Genomic DNA, 27,979 nt, shown 5'->3' with positions numbered 1-27,979 from the left:
ACTCTGCAGAGATGCATGGTTGGCCCTGCGTTTTACAGATACTATCTCGTGCGCTCTCACAGCATTCCTGCGAAGCTGCAGGGGAACCATAGGGCTCTCGGCATCGTGAAGGGCAGCTCGGAGGGAGGGAAGGGCTGGAGGGTGAGATCACAGAGAGAGGGGAGCCCCTGGGGTCCAGCAGGCAGAGCCACGGCTGCGACTTCTCAGGGACCAGCCTCGGGCCTGGTGCGGCTCCACACACACTCGGGCATACCCCACTCAGGTTCTCCCCATGTCACTCTGTCGAGCCACCCGTGGGCAGAGGTGTGGGGGAAGGAAAGTGTCTCAGCAGAACCTCGGTTTCACTTCCTGCCTTGAACACAGAGAGTCATTATATAAATATCAACCTCAGCAGCTGCTACTCTCACCCCTCTTCTCGCTATTACTCCAGAGGCCCAGCTCATAGGCAGGGTGCCTGCAGCCTCTCACTTTCCCCTGGCCCCATAGCCCTTGCACCGGGCCGGCCAGGTGGGTGCCTGGGGCAGAAATGAATCACAACCTCTCTCTGAGTCTCCAGCCAGCCGTGCCCGGTGGCCTGCGCCTCACTGAGCGGGGGAGGTTGTCCTGACCAGTGGCCCACGTTAATCAAATTAAACCTCATTTACAGACCTGACAGGCAGTCAGCCCATCCGGAGAGGCCACAGAATGCACCGTCAGCACTCATGCTGATAGAGCCGGGGCAGGTCCATGTATGTATATCTATTCCATGAAATGAACTCAGATCACCAACACGTTCAAATGTGTTTTAAGTCAGGAAGGGCAGCGTAGCATGATGGAGTAGGGGGCACTGGAAGCTCAAAAACGGGCTCGAGTCTCCACTGCGCTACCAATGAACAAAATTTTCTGCTAATCTTCAACCATAAGAACTCCGCTTTGAACACTGGCTCCTTTTGGTTGGCTTATTTTATTTCTTAAGATATGATTTAAAAAAATAAGATCTCAGGCATGTACACGTAATCCCCCTGATCCTCAACTTCTTCATCTTTAAGATGGCAAGAGCCCCACTTCTCTTCTGGGGTTTTAATAAGAATATATGGGGTGTGTGATGTCTCCATCTCTGCCTACCGAATACGCTGATTGACATGTGTTAGTATGTGCCAGTCTGCGTGAGTGTGAGTGTGACTGTGTGTGTGTGTGTGTGTGTGTGTGTGTGCATGTGTGCATAAAAGAGGTTAGCGAATGGAAAGCTGTTATTCCAAGCTATTTTAATGACTCGTGTCTTAAAAATGTTACAGCCATGGCCATCTTAGAAAGGCTCATGCAGAACCTGGTAAAACAGTTTCACTGGGGTCTCAAAGCAGTCATTAGAAAACTGTGTTTGGGGAATCTCAACATCTGTATGTTACTCAACAGATCGAATGTTGTCAAAATATTATGTTCATTCCCCCACTTGATGCACTTATGGCCCAACTAGACATTTGTGATTTATTATTAAATGCCCAATCCAGGTTACTAAGCAGTTTATGCTATATGAATCCATTAACGAATTATATATATGTTTGACCAAAAAAAAAAAAAAAAAGACTAAAAAAGGATGGATGTTTGGTAAAATATTAACTATTGGTATAATCTCTGGATAGTGATATTTGGGTGGCTTAAAGTGCTTTCTTCATGCATTTTTTTCATCATCAAACCTGGGTATAATAACATCAGAGACATGGTCCCCTTAAAGAACACAGGATTTTGGAATTCTTAGTTTTCTCTCTTCCTTTAAGCACAGATGGGAGGTGTCCAGTAGAAGGAAACCACAAGCAACATAACTGAAGCAGGTCGTGATGGGCCCAGGCAGACTAGGGGTCTGCAGTTAATCATTTTCCTAAAATCTGTCTTTTAAGAGTGAGCAACTGGTTTCTTCTATGTTTGTCAGTCTTTCATTCATTCACCCATTCCACCATCATTCATTCACCTGGTCATCAACAATTATCGGATTGTTATGCAGTGTTGAGGTAGGGCATGGAATACTTATGAGAAGACTGAAGTTCAAGTTCTGCTACCATTTTCCGGAGGTCATCAGCCCTTTTGTCCTTTCAGCCTACCTGAGGCTCACTGGTCTATAAAATGGGACTTGTGATGAGCCTGAAAGCTCTTTGGGAGGCCCACAGTGCTGAGCAGGGGAGGGGCCTCTGTGACGTGATGTGCACTATGCCAACAGTGCAAGATAGAAGGGTAAGTCATACAGAACCGATGCTCTTGAGAAGTTTGAACTAGTGTAGTCTGCTGGCTTGATGCCAAGTCCAGAAATATGGGGCATGGGAAGAATCTCTTAATGGGAAGCCAGGAAACCTGCATGCAAGGTTAGTCTGGGCTGTGGATGTGTTGTGGGACTATGAGCTAGTCAATCTACCTCTGACTCTTGATTTTCTATTTCTCCTATAAAGGGGTTATTAAGCCCAATTATCTTCAAGGGACCTGCCAGCATGGACGTTCTATAAAGTGAATGAACTCAGGAAACATGTGAAGCATGGTGAGGTATCCATCATAAGCTGATATGCATCACATGCTGGTTCCTGCTTGTACAGCAAAGACATGGGCACATTTTAGACAGCACTGGTATCCACAGGGCAGGTCCCGGATCTGCTGGTACTGGTCCTCTGCTGGCTCCCTGCTCAGCTTCCATCCCGGTGGGAGAGATGGAGAGCAAACTCTTGTATAAGATGGCTTTTAAGTCCCGAATAGACATGATGGGCAACACGTTTTGGTCATGTCTGTTAGCTATTTCTCAAACCTCACTAGGATGTGAATCTGGATGGAGAAGGCAGACAATGGGAGCAGAGGGGACCCCATGTTGGTAATCTGGAGCCCAGGGTCTAGGGACAGCTCAGCCAGTGACCGGGTAGCAACATGCATTTAGTCACTGTTTCATTTATTCAGGAAGTATTTATGGTGCCCCTGCTGTGTGTGTTAGGCACTGGGTTAGACTTTTGAGATAATAAGGTGGGTAGACTATGTTTTTCCTGAGAGCCAGAGTCTTGTCCTTACGTCTCCAGTGTTGAACATGACCCTGCCTGGGTCTTTAGAATAATCATTTCCTTTCCTACAACTCAGTGTTCTCATTTTTCAAATGATTTCTAGGGGGATCAGACTTAATGATGTCCGAGATCCCTTCTAACGTGGCTGTTTTGTTCTGCTGTTACATGATTTGGAGTCCTGCCATGCAAAAGGTTTGCATGCAAAGATGGAGCAAAGGTCTCAGAATGATACAGAGCAGAGGTGAACCTCCAAGCCTCCTGGGGATGTGTGAAACCAATAAATCATGCTTATCCAGACTGGGAGCACGATGCTGTGGCTGAACACACTCGGGACAGAGAACCAGCATCTCCGAGTTCCCGTCACCACCCCACCCCCTGCTTTTACCTGTGTCACCCAAACTCTCCGGGGATGGCAACACCTACCTCGCATATTACTGTGATGATTAAATGTGAAAACACATATGAAAGGTCTTTGTAAACTCTGAAGTGCTTTATACATGGAAAATAGAATTAATATTCATGAAAGAGGAAGAAATAAAAGGGTACCTTAAAGAATGAATAGGCACCACCCAAGCAACTAGCTACGTGCCAGGCACTGAAGTATGCACTTCACAAAAATCAATCCCTTCAGCCTCATGACAAGAGGTAGAGGCTGTCGTTGTTCCCATTCTACAGACAAAAAAACTGAGTCCTTGGGAGCTGAATTGCCTTGATCGGGGTCACCCCACCAGTACATGGCAAAACTAGGACTCACACCAAGGGAAGCATGACTACAGATCTGCACTCTTCCCCAAAGTGCCCTTCTGCCACCTGCATGGAAAACTGTTTCCTGATCCAAGTTAATTCCAGCCAATAAACTTGTTCTGAGAGCCAAACTGGGCACTGGGCACATGATCATGAGGACACAGGGCCATAAGTAAATAAGGAAAGACTCTAAGGAATAAGGAAATAGATACTGCAAATATGACAGGTATTGGAATAATGTAAAGAAAAATATGGAGATGGAAAAGAGAGGAGTGTTCCAGAGGCTCTGCATGTAACAGACTAAGGACCTAGGTGGTGGAGAAAGAGAAGTTCAAGGTAAGGCTACGAAGGAGAGGTGTCAGAGCCTCATGGCGAAGGATCTTGAAGGCCAGGATGAAGTGACTGGGGTCTAGCCTGAAGTCAATAGAGAACGGTGAAGGGTTTCAGAGCAAGTGAGTAGTGCACCAAGAGTGGAATTTTAAGAGAGTTCAGCTAATAAATCAGAAGAAAGCCACTTTTCTTGGACCAGTACCAGTACCATAATCTGTGGACTGGTTAAGATGAAGTTAGGTCAAAGTTAATTTTTCAAGTTGAACCTCTTTGGGCAAAGCGGAGGAAATTTCAGGGATTTAGTATAACACGGATACTGCAGATCGTCAAGAGTGGAGAGGGGGTCCCAGTGAGGAGCGATGCGTTCCCATCCCGTGCTTGACTGTCTTCCCTTAATGAAGGGAAGTGGTTGGAGCGGTGGCCTTGCTTGTGGTGGCCCTCTCCAGTAATGGGGAATCTTTCCTCCATGAAGCAGCCTCTTGTTCCTGGACAGCTCCTACTGCTAGAGTGGATTTCTTCTCTTCTCTTCTCTTTTTTATTTAAGTACAAGGGCTCAGCACTGTTTTACTCTAATCTAAGCATGCCTTTATCTCCTATCACCACCTTGGTAACCCCCACAGCCTCGGTCCTGTCCTAGTTGTCAACAAGGGAACTTTGTTGGGGGTCTGGAAGGACAGGATCCAGGAATGAGAGAGGGAAATCCCACAGATCATCCCTGTCACTGGTGCCACTGAGTCCCAGGCAATGAGATTCACAAGTGGATAAGACACGGCTCCTGCCTTGGAGGGGCTCACAGTCTGGAGGGCAGGTGAAGGGGATGAGCAAAAATAAATAAATACAAAGTAGAAATAATCTGCCATATATACATAGGAGACCCCCAGTCTAAGCTTCGTGAGATCAGGATTGCATCTGGTTTTGTTAACAACACTCCATCCCCCGTGCCTAGAATGAAGCCTGGCAGAGTCTCAATAAATATTTATTGAAAGAATAAACGAGTGAGTGTATGAATAAGTGTCTGACAACATCTCATCTAAAACTATAACAAGGATCTTCGGACCATCAACTGAATGCTTCACTCACTCAAACCTGGCGATCCCTGTTTTATAAGGTCCCCTGGGAGGCTTGTCTTAGCAGGTAGATATTAACCAACTGAGAATAAGCTTTACGTGACAATACTGCCCATCCCAGTACCGACTCCTTGACCACATGTTGAACCAACAGGAGCCTGACCTGTTGAGTGAACTCGAAAAAGTCACTTAACCTCTTTAAAACTTCAATTTCTGGTCTCTTAAAGCGAGGGAGTAGCATACCTAATTCACCTAACTGTTAAATAATTTCATGCTGGGCAAGAACTTGATCTTATGGGGAAAGGATCCGAATTAACTCGGCAGGCCTCTTTCCTAAAGCAGCTTGATCTTTTCAGAGCATTCAGACTCAAAGGTTAGCCCTAGGGAGCGGCTGACATTAGAGGGGCATTTGAACCTGTGAACTTTTGGCTTAAAAGTAAGAGTTCAACTCTCCCCAGCTTCTCTCTGGTGTTGCAGTATTGGCCAAGGGTGGCTGCTGCACTCTGCGTACGACCGGAAACCCCAAATTGGGTTTGCATCTATCTGGCCGAGGTGCCTTCCCCAGCTCCACCTCCAGATGTTCCATGGGGGGTTGAGGTGTGGTGGAGGAGTTAACAGAGCTTGGTGTCTCTCTGACGGAGGCGAGTGTGTGCGCCCTCATGCACGAGAGAGCCGGGGGTGGGAACGTCCCAGCCTGCTTCTGTAAACGTGTGCCGCAGACAGCCACAGGTCTCTTTAGACAGAACGAAAACGCTTCTGTAATCACCAGAGAGAGGTTTCCCCATCTCCTCTCTGAGAACATTTGGAGGCCATTTCTTTTTCAGCAAACTGCCAAGCTTCCCCCCACCCAACCCCCGCCCCACCAACATTGATAATATTTCAATGACTTTTACAAACTCGCCTGCCTGCTTTTTAATAAGCAGGGCTTTGCATTGATGGTACATGTGCAAGATCTGACCTTTTCATAGGAAAAAACATTCATAACTGAAGCCTATATATAGAAGCTTAAGACTGGAGCAGCAGATAAAGATGTAGGTCATATGACTTTTTTTGTGTGCAAAGCATAATGCAAAAGGGATGCAGTAGACAATTCAAAACTCATGAAATACTGCCACTAGCTTGAGCCCTCCTAATATTTATCAAAAGCTTTAAATAATGACTTTGTTTTCAACTGGGAATTATAATGCCACCTTCTATCCCTGAGCACAGGAATTTTTTTTCCACAGGGGAAATTTGCTTCACTTAAAAATGTATTGCACTATCTAGTTAACTCTTAACGATTCCTGTTAAAGGGAAAAGAACAGTTACCATAAAAATGCGTTCAGTGGAAGAATATTTAAAATAATCTGATAGCTAATCAAAAGATCTGATTTGTGTCACTTATCAAAGGAAAACAATCCCCCAGGCCCACCATTACTCAAGTGAACAAAAACCCAATTCCTCAGCATTCAAGACTAACATGACTTGGAAACTGTCTACATTTCCAACAATCCCCTCAACACCCGTTTTCATATGCTTTGGTCCACCAAATCCTACAAGTCTATGCCTCCATATTCCTTTACTTTTGCCTTGCTCCCTTTACTCTCTCTTCTTGGGACACTCTTTCTTGGACACCTCTCCATGTCCAAGTCTCTTCTGAAATCTATAGCTCCTATGCAATGGCCTCCATGAATCTTCCTTCTCTTCCTTTTCTGCCCTTCCCAAGCTCTTTGCTTTCTCCTGAGCTGATCATAGCTTGCTCTGGACTATGCCTACCGGTGTTCATGTCTTATATCCCATTTTGCTAGACCATGAATTCTTTGAGGGCAGGGCAAGAATAATGATTGAGACACTCTCTATCAGTCTTGGTTGTAGTACCTATTACTGGAAACCACATACAATAGAAAGCACCTATAAAATACATCTCTGCAGAATGTTTATTGAGTAAAAGAATCTGGCATTGGGAAGCGCTAACAGTGATTTGTTGAGCATTTAGTGTATATAGCCACCCTGGTAGCCTTACCTCATTTAAGTATCAGCAGTGAATCCATGAAGTTACTATTACTGTGTCACCTTCCAGAGCCGAAAAAACTAAAGCTCAAAGCAATTTGAAACCTCAACCAGTATCACACAGCTGGCAGAAAATAGGCTGGGTTCAAACTCAGATCTGTAGGGCCCGGTGGTCTGCTGGGAACTGACTTATTCCAGCTTATAAGAGCTGATTTTTAATTATCAGGAATTTTGTGAACTGGTTGAAAGGCACAGCCATTACTAAATACTAAATCAAGGAAACATGCAAATGACTTCTATTACAAACAATGGTAAAAAATATTCAAAATTCACCACTTCCTATTTATTTCATGACATTCTATTATACATATGTTCTTGAGGTTATTAATCTTTCTTGTATTTGTACATTAGAAATATTCTGTAATGGTATGCTTCTGCTATTTCCAGATTTAGCTTTCACCCAGTAGTGCCCAGCTTTGGACCGTTGGTAGGTAAGCTGCTCCTGACAACAGGAAATTGACTTACTATGCTCCCTTGAGTTTCAGTATTGGAATGAAAATAATTTTCAGAAGTTGTTTCATGCCTATACCCATATATTCTAAACCTTACTGCAAATTTAATTATCTTCATCACATCCCATACCTAGGAATGTCTGATGTAGATCTTGTGGAGTAAAATGGGGATTCCAAAATAGGGATATAAACTCATTTCCCCCGATATACGTTAATGTAATAACCTGTTGTTTTACGTACATATCTTTGGAGCCTAGATTTCATGTGCATAGTTTCTGCAGTATATACTTACACGTGGTCTCATGAAGTGAAATATGAGCTTTGAATCAGAGGTTATAGGTTTCAGTACTAGTTCTTTAACTCAAGAGCATGTTAGTTAACATCACTGGGCCTCAGTTCTCTCATCTGTGCAATAAGGGGTTTAGCCCAGATGTCCTTTAAAGATCCCTCTGGTTCTACTTCTAAATGACACAGCATGTTGCTTCTCTTCTCTAGGGCTCAGTTTGTGTATCTGTAAACAACAGGGAGTTAGGGGGGTTGAACCAGGGAGTTCCCAATGTCCTTTGCAGCTCTGTAAGAGGGTGGATTCATGCACTTTGACGCCATGTTTTCTACCTAATGTGTCATTCCTATCAGATACCAGCAGGCTTTGCTGCTAGAAAAATGCCAGGTCCCCTGCTGAGCACCCAGAACTCTGGTGCCGGGAAGACTTGGAGATGGAACATGAGCTCTAACTGCCACGAGGAGGCCAGGCTGTATCAGCCCTCAAAACACAGGGAAATGCGTGGGTGCAGGGAGTGCCTCTGCTGTTTTCTTTTAGATGATCTAGAAGACTGAAGAAGTGAGGGCAAAATACCTGTACGGAGGTTTTGATTTGACACTCCAGCTAGGTCTGCAGTGAGGAGGGTAGGGGGAAGGGAGCCTGAGACATAAGACAGGTGATGATTTCTATTGGACTGGGGAGGGAGGGACGGAAGGGATGTGGGGGGGAAGGAGGAAAGGAAAGAAGGAAGGAAGGAAGGAAGGAAGGAAGGAAGGAAGGAAGGAAGGAAGGAAGGAAGGAAGGAAGAAGGAAGGAAGGAAGGAAGGAAGGAAGNGAAGGAAGGAAGGAAGGAAGAAGGAAGGAAGGAAGGAAGGAAGGAAGGAAGGAAGGAAGGAAGGAAGGAAGGAAGGAAGGAAGGAAGGAAGGAAGGAAGGGCAGAAACATGTAATTTTCACGGTGGGCAGACCACAGATGCTCAGAGAGAATGTCTCCTTCCTTTACCCTTATCTGTTGACCCTAAACCTAAACCCATAGTACCTTTGTATCTTAATGGAAAATCAAAAAGTGTTCTTAACTCCTCATCAGTATCTTCATCCTCATCCTCACCCACACAACTCCATATGCTTTTCAGGTTACACGCACATTGACATTCATAATCTCATTTAACTCATAGAGCAACTCTGAGAAATAGGCATTATTACTTGGACTTTTCAAAAGAATTGGAGGCTCAGAAAGGGAACTGATATTGCTCAAGATCACCCAGGTGTAGAGGTGAGAGTAAGCCCATTCTTGTGACTCTCAGATTGCTTTGCTTTTCTAGCCCCCAAATGCCCCTTACTGATAGCTGAAATGATGAGTTTCTGAGCTGCTGCTCACCTGAGGACTCACAGACAATCACACGTCATTGAATCCTAGATGTGGAGGGGACCTCACTCATCCCTTGGTCCATCTTCATATGGGGGAAATGCAGCTTACAGAGGCACATGGCATGTCCAGGTTCATGTACAGGGTCAGAATCAAAGTTGGGACTTCACCTCTGGTCATTGCCAAATATTTGCTCTGGCATTGTCCACTTTTGCTGATCTTTTTAGCCACCAGCAATATTAAGAGGTCATTAACTACTTTAAAATCCTTGACTATCATTGTGAGGACAATGTAACATTTTCTACCAGCATAGACATGGACTGAAGAACCCTTGATGGAGGGAGGCCAACATGCTCCAATCTCAGCTGTCATTTTGCATTTCATCCGTTCGGTGCCAGCAATTGGATTTATTGCTGGTGAGAACAATGACTCATGCACTTTTGACGCCAACCAGCTAATTTATCATGCCATGGCTTGGTAGGTACAAATGTTTAGCATGTGATTAAAAATAGAGACCCCCTATCATCCAATCCCTTAAAATTGGTCTTGCCTGGGCCTGAAGACTTTCTCAAACCCCAAACAAATTTTGACCTCAAACGTAACTGGACAGGCTTTACTTTAAGATTCGCTTACTTATGAACCTCGTCATGAAGGCAGGCAAAATAGAATAAGGACAGTTGCCTCATTTAGGAATTGCCTGTCCTGAGTCTATCCCTACTGTTTTTATTAAACGATCTGTCAACTTGGGCAACTCGTTTTTTCTCTTTGAGCCACAATACCTCCGTCTGCCAAGTGAGAAGTTTAAAGGAGGGGACCTTTGGGCGATTACCTATTTAAATGAACTCATAAGATTCTCCTTTTATCAGAGTCATCCTGCTGCATCTCAGTTTTTCTACATGGTCTTGCTATACTTTGGAAATAAGGTTTGGCCTAGGTTGTCAGAGGATTCTGCTCTGTTTCTAAAAGGATGAGGGATTCTTTGAAAGCAAAGATGAGCTATATCAATTTAACCTGTATGAAGTCAACTTCAGGATTAGCAGTGAGAGTACAACAAGCTTCAGAACTTGACATGACTTAAGGCTTCTCTCTGTCATTACCATATATATATATTTGTGAGACCTACTTGCCAGGCCGGAAGGACAAGCCACACGCCATGACCTTCCAAGAGGTGGGGAAGAATTCAGAAAAAGAAAAACACTCCAGAGGGGTGAAAACAAATGGAATGTTCTATTTTAAAAGGCACAGATAGTTGTCTCGAGATTCAGCCGCCTTTGGCCCTGGAGATCTGGCTGTAATGATTTTCCTAATATGGCTATGAGAACTCAGGACTAAAACTTGGGTCTCTTCCTTCATTTACTCAACTGGTATTTCCTAAGTGCCTCTGTAGTGCCAGGTACTTTGCTATGCTGTGGGAAAACGGGGATGATTTTAATATCACTCTGATCATAGGGAGCTGGGAGTCTTACAAAGTTGATTTGGCACGTGCACAGATTATTGTGGTTTAAGGCAGTGGCTTCAAGGCCATGAGAAAGTTCTGGTGGCTCAAAGGAGAATAAGATTCCATCTTGCCTGAAGTACTTCCCAGAGGAAGTAACATTTTCAGTCTCAATGGTGGTCAGGCAGAACTTTAATGTTAATGAGCTGGAGACTGGGGAGGTTACTTCTCTGTAATCTGTGGGGATTTTTTTTTTTTTTGGTTGTTTGTTTCATCCGTAGAATGGGATAATAATAGTATCAGTCTCCTAGACTTATTGTAGGTACTATGAGTTCATAAGTATGAACTCTCGGAAAGGCTCTCGGGACATTGTTAATTGCTCAAAAACATGAATCATTATTTGTATTCTTAATATCAGAGTGAAATTACCCCAAAATTTCTCACAGGCTTTAAAGAGAGATCAGTGGAGGGAAGCTCCATGCTCACAGAATGCCTTTGTCACTACGGTAAAGCCCACTTGGGTATTCATAGATGTCCAGAGTCCCTGGCTTCTAAGTGTGCCCTTATTTCCTCTCCCTGACCTCCACTGCTCACCTTTCTCTGGCTCTCAATTTCAGACACACACACACACACACACACACACACACACACACCCCTGTTTCTTTCTGTAGAAGCTGGACTGTTTATCAAAAGCCCCGGTTGTAGGAGTGTTTCAAATGATTTTTGGAAACTGAAATGATTTTAGAGATAATAGGCATCAAGACGGTGGGTGTGAAATAAAAACAATAGGCAAGCTCATATCGAAATCTTTACACTGAAGACAGGTGGGTTGTCCTTTCTGTTGCTTTTTTTTTTTTTTCCAAAAGCATCATCATTTATGTGGTTTGAAAATAATCTTTCCTCTGGAAAGTAGACATTGCAAGTTACGGCACAGATATGTCACTGATTAATTGTATGAAGGGCTCAGTCTCTTCTGAGCGAGGGTTCATTCTCTTTCAGGCATGGCAGCCTACAAGCATGAATTTGCTTTGACTCAGATATTTTACATAAACCAAAGAGGTTATCCCTAAGACGAACTGTCTGGCTTACTGCACCCCCACCCCCACTGCGTCCCACATACCATCACAGGAAGGCATTAGCAGTTTCAAAACTTGAACTTTCTCTCAGAAATTTCCTTATTTCAACCAGGCAGGATTTCCACGTTAAAACATAATCATCACTGTGCCAGTTATAATCAATGATTATGGGCATGTTGTCCTTTGAGATGTATAGACAATGAGACACTATTTGTCACTTACTGACAAATTGTGGGCAAAGGTTTGCCTTCCTGGATTCAGCTGTGGTTTTAGCCTCTCTCTGTTCATGCTGTCAACAGGGATAAGTACATGTAAGAAGTGGAACAGGATTAGGGTTCTTGGAGCTCATCAAGTTCACTACGCCCACACCTCCATTTTATAGCTGGAAAACCTGAGGGTCAAAGAGAGAAAGTGACTTGCCTAAGGTCACATAGGGGTTAGAACCAGGACTTCTGAGGTGCGGTCCAGGATTCTAGCAACAGAACAAAAGATTAAAAGACCAGCGCATAACCACAGCCTCAGAAACACCAGTACTTTCATGAAGTGTAAGAACACGATGCAATAATATATGACCTGAAACAGTTGTTATGGGGATAAATAAGAAAATTAATATGAAATATTCATGTAGGATCTTAAAGCACTAACTAGATGGTTGATGAAGACTGCACAACACCTTACCCAGTCGAGGCAAAAATAAGAATTACTTTCTTCTTGCAAATAAAACAGAAATCCCAAGGCCATTTTAACTGTGTGCCTTGATGTCTTCCTGCAGCCTGAAGGTTTTGTTTGTTTGTTTGTTTGTTTTTAGGTTTTTCTTTTTGCATAGCTCAATACTAGGAAGTTTCATGTTGCTCTAGAATTAAAGATAATTTTTCTCAGTCTATTCTACAGCTAACCATTTTCAAATGAGCACAAGTGTGGCTGAGATCAAAAGCAGAAGCCCTACACTAAACTTGAAGGTGGCATTTGTTGACCTAAACACAGGGCAGGAAGTCTACACTCTGAGTACAGGATCCCCAGATCGGTCAATAATTTCCTTGGCACCACAGAGTCCTTCCCTCTACAGCAAGGGGGACTGGGAGAGGTGATTGAAGGTTAATCCCCGAGCTATGTCAGGCCCAGAAACGGAAGTATGTGCTGCCCTTGGAATTTTTAAGACCTTGATTCAAGACGAGCGGAGTCACCTGCAAGATTGGCAGAGACACATTTCATACTTGTAGAAACAGGAGCAGACGTGTTTGGGGCCTGCCACAGGAAGAAGTTCCCACGAGAAGTGCGTGGTGCCAAACTTTCGAGCAATCTAAACTGTTCAAATATGGAGCCTGGTTGACTCTGAGAAGATGAGCACCTCCCCCCACCCCCAGCAGTTGTTCAAGAGAGGCTGTTGGTGGGGGAAGGTTGCTGAAGGGGAAGAGGTTAGCTGAGAGGAGCTTCAGACTGGACAGAGCCTCTTGTGGTCTGTCGCACCCCAAAAATCCCTCTGAGACTCTAGAATTCCTTTCTCTATAGAGGAATAATGCTGGGTGTGCCGTGGGAGGCCAAAGGACTACAGGCAGAATGGAAAATCCTTGAGCGGCCTCACCTTTCCTTCCCATAACAGGAGAATGATGGGTCCCTGCTCACAGGGAAACGAAAGGGCAACAACCTTCCAAGGCAATAAAAGGAGCTGCCTCTAGTCCTATATTCAGGCAGGATTGGAAACCCTTGCTTTCAGATGAATTATGGGTTTGGTTTTGCTTTTTTTTTATTTTTTATTTTTTAGCACAAAAGCTTCCGTGGCTGAAGTGATAGGATCCAGACTGCGCAGCTGGGCTGCCCGATGCTAGGTGGTTCAGGGCTCGGAAGACTGCCCTTCACAGCCTAACAAGTGAACAAGCAGGGGTGTGGGCTGCGTTAGAGAGTGGTGGTGCTGGGGTGGCTGGAAAAGTTTACTTGATATTTATGCTGCTGCTTTGAGAAACCAGTGAGATCCCTGGAGATTGTCCCACTGTGAATCAAAATGCTCCACAGAACACGAATTCCATGAGATCCAGGTTCTAGGGCCAACTTGGAGGAATGTCGCAGATCCATAGCTCCCTCCCCTAGACATTTGCATGCAAAGGCTCTGAGAAGGTCTGGAGCAAAGACCTGTTTCATTTTGAATCATCCTGCTTTTCTCTAACTTATTTGGCCATGGCAACCATTTTAACCTGATACTACTGTCATCGTGGGGGCTGGTGCCCTGTAATATTTTCGAGTCCTCCATGGATTTAGTAGTCACTGACAGAAGGACCAACAGACTGTCAGAAACGAAAGAAACTCAGAACTTAATGTCAATCCTCTATTTTTTACATAAAGAAAGCTGAAGCCCAGAGAGTTATACAAAACTAATGACCAACAGCCATTAACCCTTACCTACAAAAGACCTGAAGGTTAAAAATGTCCGCAAATGACTGTGTAACATGGAGTCATGGATTTTCATGTAATATTATATTATATATAAGGTTAGATGGAACTTACAAGAATACTGGACTTGGGACTGGCTTCTAATCAGAGGTTTCTAGCTCTTCCCCTGTCACTGCTTGGGCCCACTGTTCCACTTTTATTAGCACTGGGTGCTCTCCTCTCTAAACTGGGGAGGATAATGCTTGTCTGGCTGATTTCACAAGTTCTGGTGAGAATGAAGAGAGAGAAAGGATGTGAAAGTGGTTTATAAATTGTAAGGTACTATATAAATGGTAGGGGCCCTTCCCTCTTCTTATGTGTTGATGCTTTGGCTGGCCTCAGGAGGGTGCTTGTATTCTCCATTGTTCTCCTCTTTTGTGAACATGCTTTGCATGAACATCTCCCCAGACCCCACCTTTATCCACTTTCATGGGTTAGTGAGGTGACCCATGTGTGGGAGCTCTTGGCAAAGTCAGTTGCCCCTTGGAATGGGACCCTGAACCAATGACTCTACACTCGCACACTGCCAAGTTGACTAGCAAGGCAAAGCAGAAAGTTATGAGTAAGGCCAGAGCTTTAGATATGTGGCTCCCAATTCTCATAAACACCTGTGAAGAAAACAAAGGCCCCCAAATCCTGTGTTGTCAGGACTAAAATAAAAAGAAGAAAACAAAGAAGCAAACGACATCACCACCAAAAGAAAAAAGAGCAGAAGAGACAGATGAATGGTTGATGAAGCCTTGGTATCTTATCTCTGGAATGTTATTGATGAGCTGAGTGTAGTGTGTGAGGGCTTAAGTGAAATGAATTGGTGGTTTCAGTTCCGGATATGGTATGCAAAGAAAAAAAATCACTCTGAAATTTAGAGCTTCCTCGTCTGAGCTTCAGAAAGCCACACACCTGAAGCTGAGTGTGGAAACTGACTCATTTCTAGCCCTTTGAGATTAGCCTCTCCAGCCCCCAGACTGTGGGTAGGATCTGAGGCCTAATGGGGGAACCAGAATTGAGTCTGGCCAAACCTGGAGAAGGTTGTTGGATGCACAGCTATATTAGGGGACTTGATCTTCCAGAATTTTCTATAGGGAGCAGGCCTTCAGAACAAATTATCCCTGAAGCCTTTTTAGTACAGTTGCACTTGAGGGTAGGTGGGTGGCCTGAAATGAGAAAAAACCAAAACACAGATGCAGTGCTTACCTTATTTTCAGAGTCACATTAAAGCAGGTTGGTTGATGGACCCAGGTGGGGTAATAACATGACCTTGAGGCTGTGGGTAAAGGGTATCCTGTGCTTTCACACCAACAAGCCCTAAGAAGCGACGGACTGTTCTTCTCCTTCACTGTCCCAACAATCTGTGGATTTGGCATTCTGTCTGCCGCTCGGGTAGCTGGGAGGCCAAGGAGAGGTGTTTCAAATAAATTATTTAAAAAGAAAAGAAGAGTAGAACTCATACATTCCCCATTGTCCCTTTATACCTCAAATAGGGCTGCATGTGATGTGACAGTTAAACTGAGGCACGGAAGCCCGGATGATGGAAGGAGGCTCAAATCTCCCAGAGGGGACCATCTCAAGTTTGGCCCTTCAGACCTTAAACCAATAGTTTGCAGACTTTCTGCAGATCATCTCAGCAAGAGAAATCACCACTCAGATGGTCTTTACTCCAGTCTGATCAGCAAATTGAAAACACACCGAAGCAAATGACTTGTTTAAGGACAATAAGGAGACCTGGTTTAAGTGAGAAGTCATTGAGGAATAAGATGACGTCGGAGATACAGTAGCAAAAGACTCAGCTTAGGGTCAGAAGATCCGAACTGACCAACTCTGTGGCCTCTCCGTCCCTCCGAACCTCCCTTTTCCCATTTGTAACATGTGAACACTAATTACAAGATGCGAGCACATGTTTAAGAGCACCTACCTTATCAATGGTGAGGACCATGCAAAGGCTCATCGCCGTTTCTATTTATAAGCTTTTAAATATTAATGATTAATTTGTGTTAGAAGGGAGATTCCAGACTGTGATGACAGAATAAGCATTAATCTTCCAAATTTTCCCGTGTGGAAAGCACTTATAAAGCACGTTAGGTCCACATTATTGATTTATCGGCATGCCACTTCCAAAAAGTAGTTAAAGTAACTTATGAGATATAAAGATAGTAGTCTCATCAAAACATAAAGATGTGGTCATGACAGAAGAGGACAGTGAGGGGGAAGAAAACTTAGAAATAGGATAATTTTAATGAGGCATATAGCATGATTTTGAGCTTCCCAGCAGCTTAGACAAAAAGGGAAATGTATTGTATTACCCAATCCTCTTCATCTAGTAGAGGAAGAACATCTGAGGATGGATGGGGTTGGGGGAGGGTGGGGAGGAACTCACACATCCAGGCCCTGAGCTCTACGTGCATTGTGGGCATCTTTATTCAAGGGATACAAAAAAATGAAATGTGCAAGATCTTGAGAAGGAAGTGCCGCAAAGGTACTGTGCCAGTCTAACCACTAGGTGATATTTTCCTCTGAATCAGTGCTTGCCTCCCAGAACAAACAAACAGCAAGATGATTAATAGAAGGAACAGGTTGCCTTTAAAAAATAGGGCAGTGAAAATCCAAATGTTTGCCCCTGGCTGGGGCGTGCCGCTGGCCCAGGTACTCACCAAGGCAGTCACCATTCATTAGGGGAGTCAAGTAGTCAAGGCAGTCTGCAAGGTGCCTTGCACAAGGTCACTTGGTGTCTGTGAGACTGACTCTGCATTCTGAGTTCCTTAATATGATTTTTTAGGTCACAGTGTTCTAGGCAAAGCTCCCTGTTGATGTACATCTCTCATGCAAGATTTAGATCACCTCTTTTCGGGCAGAGCTCCATGGAAACACCGCCCATGATTTCTGAAATGGAGTCTGATTGGGTCCCGGTAATGCCCAGCTGGAGTGGACAGTGTTCTCTGCAGTTGACACACTGCCGGACCGTTGGCAAGCCTGAGACAACCAGAATCTGGTCCTTGGAGGCTATTATTATTTTAATGCCATAGTAAATTCCTGTTTACCTAAGATGGCCAGGGACTGGGGTATTCTGGGCCATGGAAAATTCTGGTTCATCTGGTTACCATTTATATCATTTAGTGATTCGTGGTTCCCAAATAAGTAAATTACAACACGCTTTGCTGAACGCTAAAATCATACACTGGAATGATTTAAGCTTTTTTGATCATTTGTAAGATACTTCGGGATCCATTAGCATTCAATACCATCGTTAAGATTGTAACCTCATTTGGGGGGATCCCGGGTGCAAGTGCAGTAGGTGTGCGGAGTTGGGCTGCCTCCATAGTGGTGACTACTGTGTTTCCACAGGACACGGGACTTGTTGTGGTTTCGCTGAATCACTCCATCCTCGAAATCCATTTGCTGGAAGTGAAATAATAAACACACATACTAGCATTGTACCTGGTGTAGCATAAGTCATCGTGTTACCATTCCCTCCCCACCCCACACCCCCACCAAGGACAGCAGGAAAAGAAGAAAGTGTTTCCTTTAATTGGCCAGAAAGAAAGTATTCCATTTAATTTCTTTAGATACTAAAGAAATTCAATTCATGGCTCAATTCATTAGGGGCCACAGAATTATATGCCTCATTCTATTGATTCTCATAAAAGAAAACGAGGGCCCAGAGGGGGAGTGTGACCCTGCCACAGGCTCATGGATGTTAAGGGGTAGATTCGGTGGTAGAACCCTCATCTACCGGGGCTCGTGCCTGAGCTCTTTTTTTTTTTTTTTTTTTTTAATTTTTTTTTTTTATATATGTAAAGAGAGAACACAAGCAGGGGAGGGGCAGAGAGACAGAGAGAATCCCAAGNGAAATTCAATTCATGGCTCAATTCATTAGGGGCCACAGAATTATATGCCTCATTCTATTGATTCTCATAAAAGAAAACGAGGGCCCAGAGGGGGAGGGTGACCCTGCCACAGGCTCATGGATGTTAAGGGGTTAGATTCGGTGGTAGAACCCCATCTACCGGGGCTCGTGCCCTGGCTTTTTTTTTTTTTTTTTTTGCTTAAGTTTATTTATTTATATATGTAAAGAGAGAACACAAGCAGGGGAGGGGCAGAGAGACAGAGAGAATCCCAAGTGGGCTCCACACTGTCAACACAGGCCCTGACGTGGGGCTTGAACCCACAAACTATGAGAACATGACCTGGGCCAAAAGTAGGAGTCAGACGCTGAACTGACTGAGCCACCCAGGCGCTCCGTGAGCTTTTTTTTTTTTTTAAGTTTATTTATTTATTTTTGAGAGACAGAGAGAGACAGAGAGACAGAGAGAATCCCAAGCAGGCTCCACACTGTCAGCACAGAGCCTGACACGGGGCTCTCTCTCATAATCTGGGAGATCATGACCTGAGACAAAACCAAGAGCCTAATGCTCAACCAACTAAGCCACCCAGGTGCCCCAGGCCTGAACTCTTTTAAACAATCTGACTCCTGGAATATGCAGTTCCCACACGGCAGAGAACAGAGATGGAGAAGAAAAATATGTCCTTTGTGAAGGGGCTTCGGGAACTCACAATTATCAATACTGCTTGAAGGTCATCACATACTGTTTGAAAGTCCATTTCTGTATAAAAGCCCTGACCCAGGCTCTGAGACAATTAATAGGGTAGAGAATGAATAAAGTCCCCAGGATCCAGTCAAAATAAAAATGTTTCTAAAACAGCCAAGAGCCAAAGAACCCCTACATCTGCAAGAATACATTTATAAAAAGCCACCAGACGGGTTTTAATTCCTAGCATCTTTCTTTGCGTTGGCTCTGTTTGAAGCTTGATTCACTCCCCCTCTCTGCCCCTTGCGTGCTTTCAAAGGTAAGTTTGTACTCACTTAACTCCCAAAATAATTTCCAGTAAACTCCTCCCCATGTAGGAAGGGGAAGGAGGAAATCAGCGATTTTAATACTCACTGCATTTTTGAAAGGCAGGGCTCGATCTCTTTAAAATGAGCTGCTCTCTTGGTTTACAAGTGTTTTCTTTTCTGTAGTTTCATATCCTCACTTGTCTCTTTTCCTCTCCCCATGTCCTGTGCTTTCACCCCCTGCCTTTGGATCAGGGGCCTGGAAATCTACTGTTAGCACAGGAGAAACCGCAGGGGGCTGAGGTTTCTGCAGCTTTTCAGAGCGAAGAGGCAGATCTCAAGTGAGACATGTCCTGGGGCCCGAGGACCCCAACTCCTGCTGTGACTGTTTCCAGAAAGCTGCTTTTGATATGTGACCTTCCGTATGACATGACTTTAGTTCCAGGAATACCTCAGTCTGATCTCTCTGTGTGCCCGTGTGCTTGTGTGCACACAGGTTATCCCGATATTGTCTAGAAGGGCTCTGTGTTGATTACAAATAGATAATTGATCACAGAATTCCTAGGAAGGGATCATAAGAGGTCATGCGTCCAACTCCATGAAGCTTGAGTGATGTCACTACTAAATTGCTTCTGCCAGAGATCATATAAGTAAGAAAGGGAAGCCGTCAGGTAAGGCTCTCCAGCTGTCTACGCTCATCACCTCTCAGGATCCTCCAGGGACCACCCCCATTGCCTAGAGGATGCACTTTAAACCTTGGAGACCGGCGCTCAAATGTAGACAAAAAGCATGGCAAAAATAGGCACTGGATAAATATTGTTTGAGTGAACAATGAGTAATGAGACGGGTCTCCAAGACCTAGCTGACTCCTTCCCCTCCCCAGTATGATGAAGCCCCCCCTTCTTTCTCATCTACACTTTCTACTGTAGCCAAACACGCGGCCCCCTACCTCTTTCACTGCCCTGTACTCAGACCGCACCAGACTCTTGTTCAAGCACTTTTCCTGACTGACACAATCAATGACATTTCTATCTGTGGAATGCATTTCCTCCTCTGTGAGGCATTCCCTCCTCCCTCCTCCAACCTGTGTCCACTTGGGGTCTGTTTGCTCTCCGCTCCGCAGAGAACTCACCCGTGCCATCCTAAGTACATTATTGCTCTCCCTCACTATAAGGTAGACTCCTTGTGCACAGCATCCGTCTCATCCCTCCTTGTAGTAGTCTTCGTGGCACCTAACGTATGGCTGAGCACGTGGCCAGCAGCAAGCTAGACCCTGTGGCTTGAACTGAATATCAGGTCACCTTCTCTAGCCCAATAGAGAGGGAACGGTGTATACTCACTCTTTTCTCCTCCGTCGAAAGCTGAGTTAGGGATTATTTTGGTCCTCACCTCTGACCTAAATCTGCACAAGTCTATCCTGAAAACCACACCCACAGATTATGCAGCAAGCAAAGGTAACCACTGGAACTATGTGACATAGCGGCACAGACTCGCCTGTCCAGGCCCTTGCATGGCACTGGAAATTTACAGGAATGTATAGCGACGCTGTTGCTGGGCTGGCTCGAAACTTGTTTCGCTCCAGGCTTCTTCCTTCAGCAGGTATGTTGGGGTAATGGTGAGTGTTGCCAGCTGGGACAGGAGGACACCCAGCCCATGCCCAGGTTTTATTTACCCCAGTGCAGCAAGGTTCCGTGGGCTTTTTGATCCTTAACCATGAACTTGGGAGCCCTTTGGGCTTTCTCAAGCAGCCACGCCAAGAAGGCTCTCTGATTCCAATGGCAATAACCAGTCATGATTTATGGACTCTCAGAACCTGGAACATCAGAGCAGGCGATAACCTTAAAAATCATCTACTCGGACCCTGCATTTCACAGTTGATGAACCAGATCAGAGTTGCCTTGCTTTTAATACCAGGGAGCTAGGCTCTATTCATTCATATACTTACCCATCCTTCTATCCAATGCTCTATCAACCGACCCATTTGCTAAATATCCACTAACACTTAGGTGCCCAGCCTGTGCTTGGCTCTGACTAAGACGTGGTCCCAGCTCACCGCACACACATACACAAATAATTATGATTCAGTGTGAGGTGTTATAATGCAAGTGTGAACAAAGCGTGTTATGAGCACATACAAGGCAGTGGCTCATCTGGTCTACCTGGAAGAGTGAGGGAAGACTTTTAAGAAGAGGAGGCATTTAGACAAAACCTTAAAGGAAAGGGAAGCATTCTATAGAGACAGAGGGAAAAGAAGGATCACAGAGAGAGGGAAGTTTGTGCAAATGCCCGGCCTCAGGAGAGTGGGCAGCATGCCCAGAGACCAAGTGAGGGCCCAGTGGGACTCCCAGGGAGAGGGGGGCTGTGTGCAGTGGGGTGCAAGGGGGGAGGGCATGTGCTACCGCTGCCTCAACATGACTTTGGAAGCTACTGTGGAGATCTCGAGATCCGTGCCAAGTGCTGGAGCTTTACCCTGGGGGGTGACAAGGAGCTTCTAAAAGTTTGCAGATGGAGAAGTATCACATCCAGTTTATATTTTGTTGAGACTCTGTGGCCAAAGTAAGAAGAGACAGAGACTGTTGCTGAGGGGTGGTCACAGCTGTCCTAGAATACTAAAGGCAGCTAGTGAGTGTTCACATCTATAAATCAGATCACATGCCCTCCTTGGTTAGGACCCTCCACACTCCATACTCATCCCTGGCAGTTAGTCTCATCACAAATTCCTGTCATTTTTAAAAACAGCAGTCACTACAGTATTCAATCATCTTATTTATTTGTTTGCACGCAAATTGTCTGTGTCCATTTCTAAAGTGGGAGAGCTATCAGAGTCTTTCTCTGAGTGTCTTTCTCCAGGCCAGTACAGCTCCTGGGATGTAACAGGTGCGTACAAATGATGGATGAGATCTTGACCTCGGGGAATGGTAAATGAAGATGGAGAGGAGATGGCCTTTAAAGGCAGAAAAACACCATCCCTTTCCAGACCCATTATGTATTTAATGAGTGGATGGTAGCCGGTCTTCAGTAGACAGAGGATGCCACATTCTCAACGGACAAGACTTACTACTCACATCTGAGAATTTTTATGACAGGCAACCTTATTTTTCCCTCTTGCCCATTTCACTCCAAGTTTTTCCACAAATTATCAGTCTCTGAAATGTAACCATCCAGGGATCCTCTCCCTTGCACTTCGTTATTGTAGTCCCAACTCTGCCACTAATGTCGTGGAGCAGTCAGGGTACTTTCTCAGGCCTTCACTTTCCCTAACTGTAAAAAGGAGAGTGTTAGGCAAGGACCTATAAGATGCTCCTAACTAGCATGCCATTAGTGAGTCTCAGATTTCTCTAGAGAGAACAAGAACTCTTCTCTGTTTTCATTTTTTTTTTTTTAAGTATATAATGATTATGGGGCACCTGGGTGGGCTCAGTCAGTTAACCATCTGACTGTGGCTCAGGTCATGATCTTACAGCTCATGAGTTCGAACCCTGCGTCAGGCTCTGTGCATCACAGCTCAGTGCCCGGAGCCTCCTTCGGATTCTGTGTCTCCCTCTCTCTGCTCCTCCCCTGCTCACACTCTGTCTCTCTCTCCTTCAAAAATAAACACTAAATTTTTTTAAGTATATAACGATGATATACAAAATCTCATAAAAGACAATAGTTTTTATATTTCTCTGTTGTCCCTTTCAATTTCTAGTCACAAGTATTTTTAAGGAGTTATAATCAGAGCACATGTTACAATTTTGGGTTCCACTCTTACCCTTGAACATTATTTGTTATATGCTTTTCATGTTGCCACAAAGTCTTCCCATTTATCATTTTAATGGCTACATAGTTTTTCCTAGAGTTAACATATCATAAATTATTTAACCATTCCTAAATTGTTGGGACTTTGGATTCCTTACAGCTTTCCATAGTTTAAGGAGCTCTGAGCATACAGCTTTTTTTTTTTTTTTTTCAGAGTTATTTTCCTTAGGGTAAATCCCTTGGAGTGGGGTTATTAGATGAGTTTCTGGCTCTTGAGAAGAAATGCCAAATGGCTCTCCGAAAGGATTGTTTCAATTTGTATTCAACTTGTGTTTCTCCCACTAAGCGTGCCAGTTTCACAGAAACCTTGCCAGCATGTTTTTAAAAATCAATTTCCTTCATTTTTTTTCAAGTTGAACTTGTATGAAATGGGGCTTCCTGATTGTTGCTATACCAGAATTATCATCAGTCAGTGCAACGTTATCATACAGTGCTTGGTGAATAGAAGCACTCAGGAATCACTATTGTTATTATTAGAAAACGAGGGATCCTAGGAGGGCCAAGTGTGCTCGTTTTACCCTTGAACTCAACTTTTTCTACCACTGTCTCCAGTTCAGTTTACTACAGATACTTATCTCTTGCCTTCAATGTTCCTCTAACAAAAGTGCCACCAAATGTTCTCGATTCCAAGGTAGCCGAGTTTCCTTAGACTTAAAAGTCATGGGCTAAGCTCCCTCCCCTACAAATTCTCGCCTCCCTTCAATTTTCGATGAAGATATGGTCCTCATGAGAGATGGGATGCTGACAGTCCTTCCTAAAGCTGCTGCTTATGTTCATTTGAAGTCACTCCTCACTTAGGTAGCTTCTCCTATTATTTGTCGCACCCAAGATAGCCTGTTGGCTACTTGAAGACGGTGATTAATTCCCCAATGTGTGTTTTCTTCTCCAAGTTGGATATTTCATTTTTTAAGTTATCCCTTATCTTATTCAAAATTCCAGAGTCCTATTTGCTTTCCTCTGAGTTCTAGTTTGTAAAGTTCTCCCTTTCAGTGTTGGATCTATCCATTAATTAAAATTTACTGAGTATCTTCTAAATGATGACCAGCATATGAAGACGAGTAAAACCAAGTTCCTGCCCTCGACCTGCTCAGGGTCCAGCGGGTCAGAGAGGAGCACAGCCCTCAAGGTTTGAATCCTAGAGAAGTCTCAGGCAGCATGCTGGTGGGTAGGTCAAGGGATGACACCCTCAGGAAAATCTGGTGGCCTTTTGTATAACAAACTCTACCTATACTTCATTGGTAAAATGATGACTATCTTACCAAGCAGAAGCTACCATATAGCTTTTGGTAGACATGTCAAAGCATCCCAGAGCCTGAATTTCTGAGGTTTAGATGATGAGAAAAGTTCTAAGAACTGAGCAGAGTTAACTCAGGACTATACCTATGATGGAAGCTAAAACACTCAGGCACATGCGCTGTTGAGGCTGTCGGCTCTTTAAGGAGCTCATGGGAGTCTAAGAAAGCCAGTTTCTTAGGTAGGAAGAAAAAGAGGCTGCTATTAACCAGCAAGGCAAGGAATGAGAAAAGTCGGGTCCTGGTCTTCCATTGTTGGGTAACCTGGGTTATTTCACTTAAATTCTCTGGAACTCAGTTTCTTTATGTGTAGAAATGGGTAAGACTGGAGTATTTATCTGAACTGTAATATCGTTTCCAATTCTGACAATTTATGATCCGCAGAACAGCAGATCCTGACTTGTCTCTCTCAATGACTTCTCTCATCCTTCCCCACCCGTCCCAGAAAAGCACACACAGGAAAGTGACCTCATTGGTCACTGGGCAGATATCAGAGAGTCCATTGGGATTCCGTGAACTCTGTAGCTACTACAGTGATCACGTCCAGTTGCAGCTAAAATCTGCTGCTGGCAGGGTTAGCACCCACTTTACCAAGCCTGCTGCTGTAGCTGATGCCTCTCACTTCCTCTCATTAAGGCAAACTACCATCTTATTTTGTTTTGTTTTCCCCGCATGTTTTGAGTTTGCTGCTTCCCAGCTCTTGTTATTAGAAGAGACATAATTAATAACTCCTGGCACACAGAGCAGCCAGATTGGACAGTCTGCCTTTTGCTTTCTCGAACTGTCTTCTGAGCAATCTGCAAGCCTGAATTTATAGCCTGGACCCCATACAATGAATTGTTTTGTAATCCCCAGAAAGAATCAGGAGTTCACCACATTGTCAACTTGAAAAAATAACATTCTCTTTGTAGTTTTTGGTGGAAGTTTGATCCAGACTCTTCAGTTAAGAACTTGAAAGCAATATGTGGTCCCATCCTTACTTAAATCTCTCTTGAGAAGACAAGTCTGTGAACATCTTTGATCACCATTCTAGAATTTTCCATTTTGAATCATTAAGAGTCAGTTCCTAAGGTCTAACCCCATCAACTTCTGTGGCAGCCTAGACCCATTTCTTTAGCAGAGATTAAAAACAAAGACACATCAGTCTTGTTCCACTTTTCTTGTGATTGGAGAAAACTATTAAGGACCTTCTCAGTGTCCTCTAAAGTCACCCTAAATGGTCACAATTCCCTGGCCTTTTCCACCTCAGGAAACACTCAAAACATCAGATATTTCCAATCGGTGTCATTTGGGTCTCTTGTTAATCTGCCCATGTTTGTTTAAACTTATAGAACCTACGTTGGACAAATGGACTATTTAATAATATTTACTGAGGTACTACTTCTTTTTTTCTTGGTGCTATAGGGACACAAGTTCGACTAAAATAAGATTTCTGCTCTCAAATCTCTTGCATTTTATAATCAAAATAATTATAACACAGAGCTGAGTTCTGTAAACTTATCTGTACATTGAATCTCCCAGGGAGTTTAAAAAACTGTATCCTACACTCCCAGGTATATTGATTTCATTCTGTTGAGGTATGTCCTAGGCTTTGGAAGGTCTAAAAGATACTCAGGTGATTCTAATGGGCAATCCACATTAGAATGTTCCAGTCAAAGGACTTAAGGGACACACACACACACACACACACATAAATAAATGAACAAACCAACACATTTTTTAATGTTTTTTTATTTTTGAGAGAAATACAGTGTGAGCAGACAAGGGGGAGAGAGAGAGAGAGAGAGAGAGAGAGAGAATGAGATTGAGAGACACAGAATCTGCAGCAGGCTCCAGACTCCAAGCCATCAGCACAGAGCCTGACGTGGGGCTCAAACTCACAAACTGCGAGATCATGTCCTGTGCCAAAGTCGGACACTTAACTGACCGAGCCTCCCCAGTACCTCCAAGCACACATTTTAATAGAGAAATTGGGAAAGTTTTCATGGAAGAATTTAGAATCAAGTTCTATTGGAGATTCAGCTCAACAGTGAGGAGGAAGTTACTGGCTTTGGGGTTATGCAGACTGGAATTTGAACCTCTGCTTTGTCTCTTAGTGGCTGTACGTTCTTGGGTAAGTTACTTACCATCTCTGAGGGACAGTCTGAGCAACAGCACACGGAATCTGATGGAATGAATGTAGGCCCCGTGAAAGAAGTAGTGGCAGGAAAGGTGGACAGTGGGTAGGGGACATAGTTTTTCCTGGTGAGAGTAGGTGGGGATTTGTAAGAGGGTAGCCTCAGAGGAGCCAGAAAGGAAGTGGTGGATAAGATGGATGTTATAGAGCACAGACATTTCCTAATGTCCAAAATCTCTCTCCTCTCCATCCAGTCCTCCGTACCCAGTCCGACTGAGTTCCTGTTATGATCTAGAATATGGATCAGGAAGCTATGGCTAAAAAGCCAAACCAGAGTCGTCCTCTGAGCAACCGATGTTCATGAGCCGAGTATATATAGTAGCCTCCTCATCAGCTGCTTTCTATGCTTTCTGTTATCAGATCCTTAGACATTCCCAATGAGAACAAAAAAAATTATTTAAAAAAATCATGCCAAATATAGAATGAAAGGTTGACAGACTTAGGAACTGGAAATCAAGAAGAGAAGGCTGAGAATAAAATACCTTTACTCTGATTAAACCCCAATCTGCCTAAGTTAACATTAACTGTTTATAATAGTTCCATTGTTAGGTTTATTGAAGTAGCAAGTGGTTATTCCACTGAAAGTGTTGGTCTCCTAAGTTCTGTGCAGAGACCCATGAAAAGGAATAAGCTTAGAGTTCCAAATGAAGAATGAGTGTTGTTAAAGTATACTGATGAATTTCAGCGAGAACATCACATGAACTGCGAATGTTCAGACAGAGAAGCTGTAGCCTTTTTGAGAACAGAATCAAGTCATAAAAGGTAGGGGCGAGAAAGAGCTTTGGAGTTCACCTCATCGAACCTTCTATGTGCACAGACAAGGAGTTGGAGACTCAGATCAGTCATGTGTTCTGTAGTGGGTCACACAGTAAAATAGCTACTGAGGAGAGAAGGGAAATGAGGACTTTTGTCTTCTCTTAGTGCTTGTTTGACTTATGGGAAAAGAAAATCTTTGGTTTTTCAATCAGGAAGGACTGCACTTTTCTTGAATGACAGATTACATTGGAACTACTGGACCGTGTCACACACCTATGTCATGATCTCGACATTGTGTGTGCATATTGCAAATCACCCTGATTTCTTGAGTACAACTTGCTCTATGTCCATACTTTCCTTTGCCTCATTTTCTTTGTCACTTTTTGCATTTATTTCACTTTGATCTCTTAGAAGGAGCCATACAAATTGTCTTGATTCCTTTGTGGAACAAGGTATGGTAAAAAGATGCGTAGTTTCATTCTACTTGTACAACACTCTCAGCATAGATGATAACTAATATTTACTGGCATCGACTATGTGCTCGTATACATTTCTTTCAGTTCTTTCAACACCACCATGAAGTGTGTACTACTATTATCTTCATTTTACCTGAGGAAACTGAGTCTCTTAGAATTGAAGAAATTGCCCAAACCTCACAACTGGCAAGTGGAAAGGAGGAGGTTAAATCCAGGTCTGATTGACCCCAATGTTCATGTTCCTTCCTCTACATTGGGTGGCTCTCTGGAGATATTTATTGCCCTGGAGCGGGAAAGCTGCCCACGGTCTGCTGAATGGCCTGAGTGTGCTGTTTTCCCACAATGCTTTGCTACTTTATTCTTTAGAAGTGCCTAATTATTTCACTCAGCAAGACCTCAAATCTTACTCCAAACAACTGGCTTCCAAAGAATTGGCTATTT

At 43.9% G+C, this 27,979-nt stretch overlaps 1 long non-coding RNA gene across 1 annotated transcript; it reads right to left on the bottom strand.

Annotated features, from left to right (window-relative positions):
- Nucleotides 1-11,964: 11,964 nt before the first annotated feature.
- Nucleotides 11,965-21,047, bottom strand: LOC120233094. Its single transcript, XR_005528715.1, has 4 exons — nt 20,986-21,047; nt 15,407-15,596; nt 14,288-14,438; nt 11,965-12,179 (listed from the first exon to the last, which is right to left on the bottom strand). It is a non-coding gene; the product is annotated as an uncharacterized LOC120233094 (long non-coding RNA).
- Between the last annotated feature and the right edge of the window lie 6,932 nt (nt 21,048-27,979).

The sequence above is a fragment of the Hyaena hyaena genome, unplaced genomic scaffold, assembly GCF_003009895.1.
Source record: "Hyaena hyaena isolate Hyena2069 unplaced genomic scaffold, ASM300989v1 scaffold_84, whole genome shotgun sequence".
In the NCBI taxonomy this organism is placed as follows: domain Eukaryota; kingdom Metazoa; phylum Chordata; class Mammalia; order Carnivora; family Hyaenidae; genus Hyaena; species Hyaena hyaena.
This window is presented reverse-complemented; position numbering and strand designations above follow the sequence as displayed.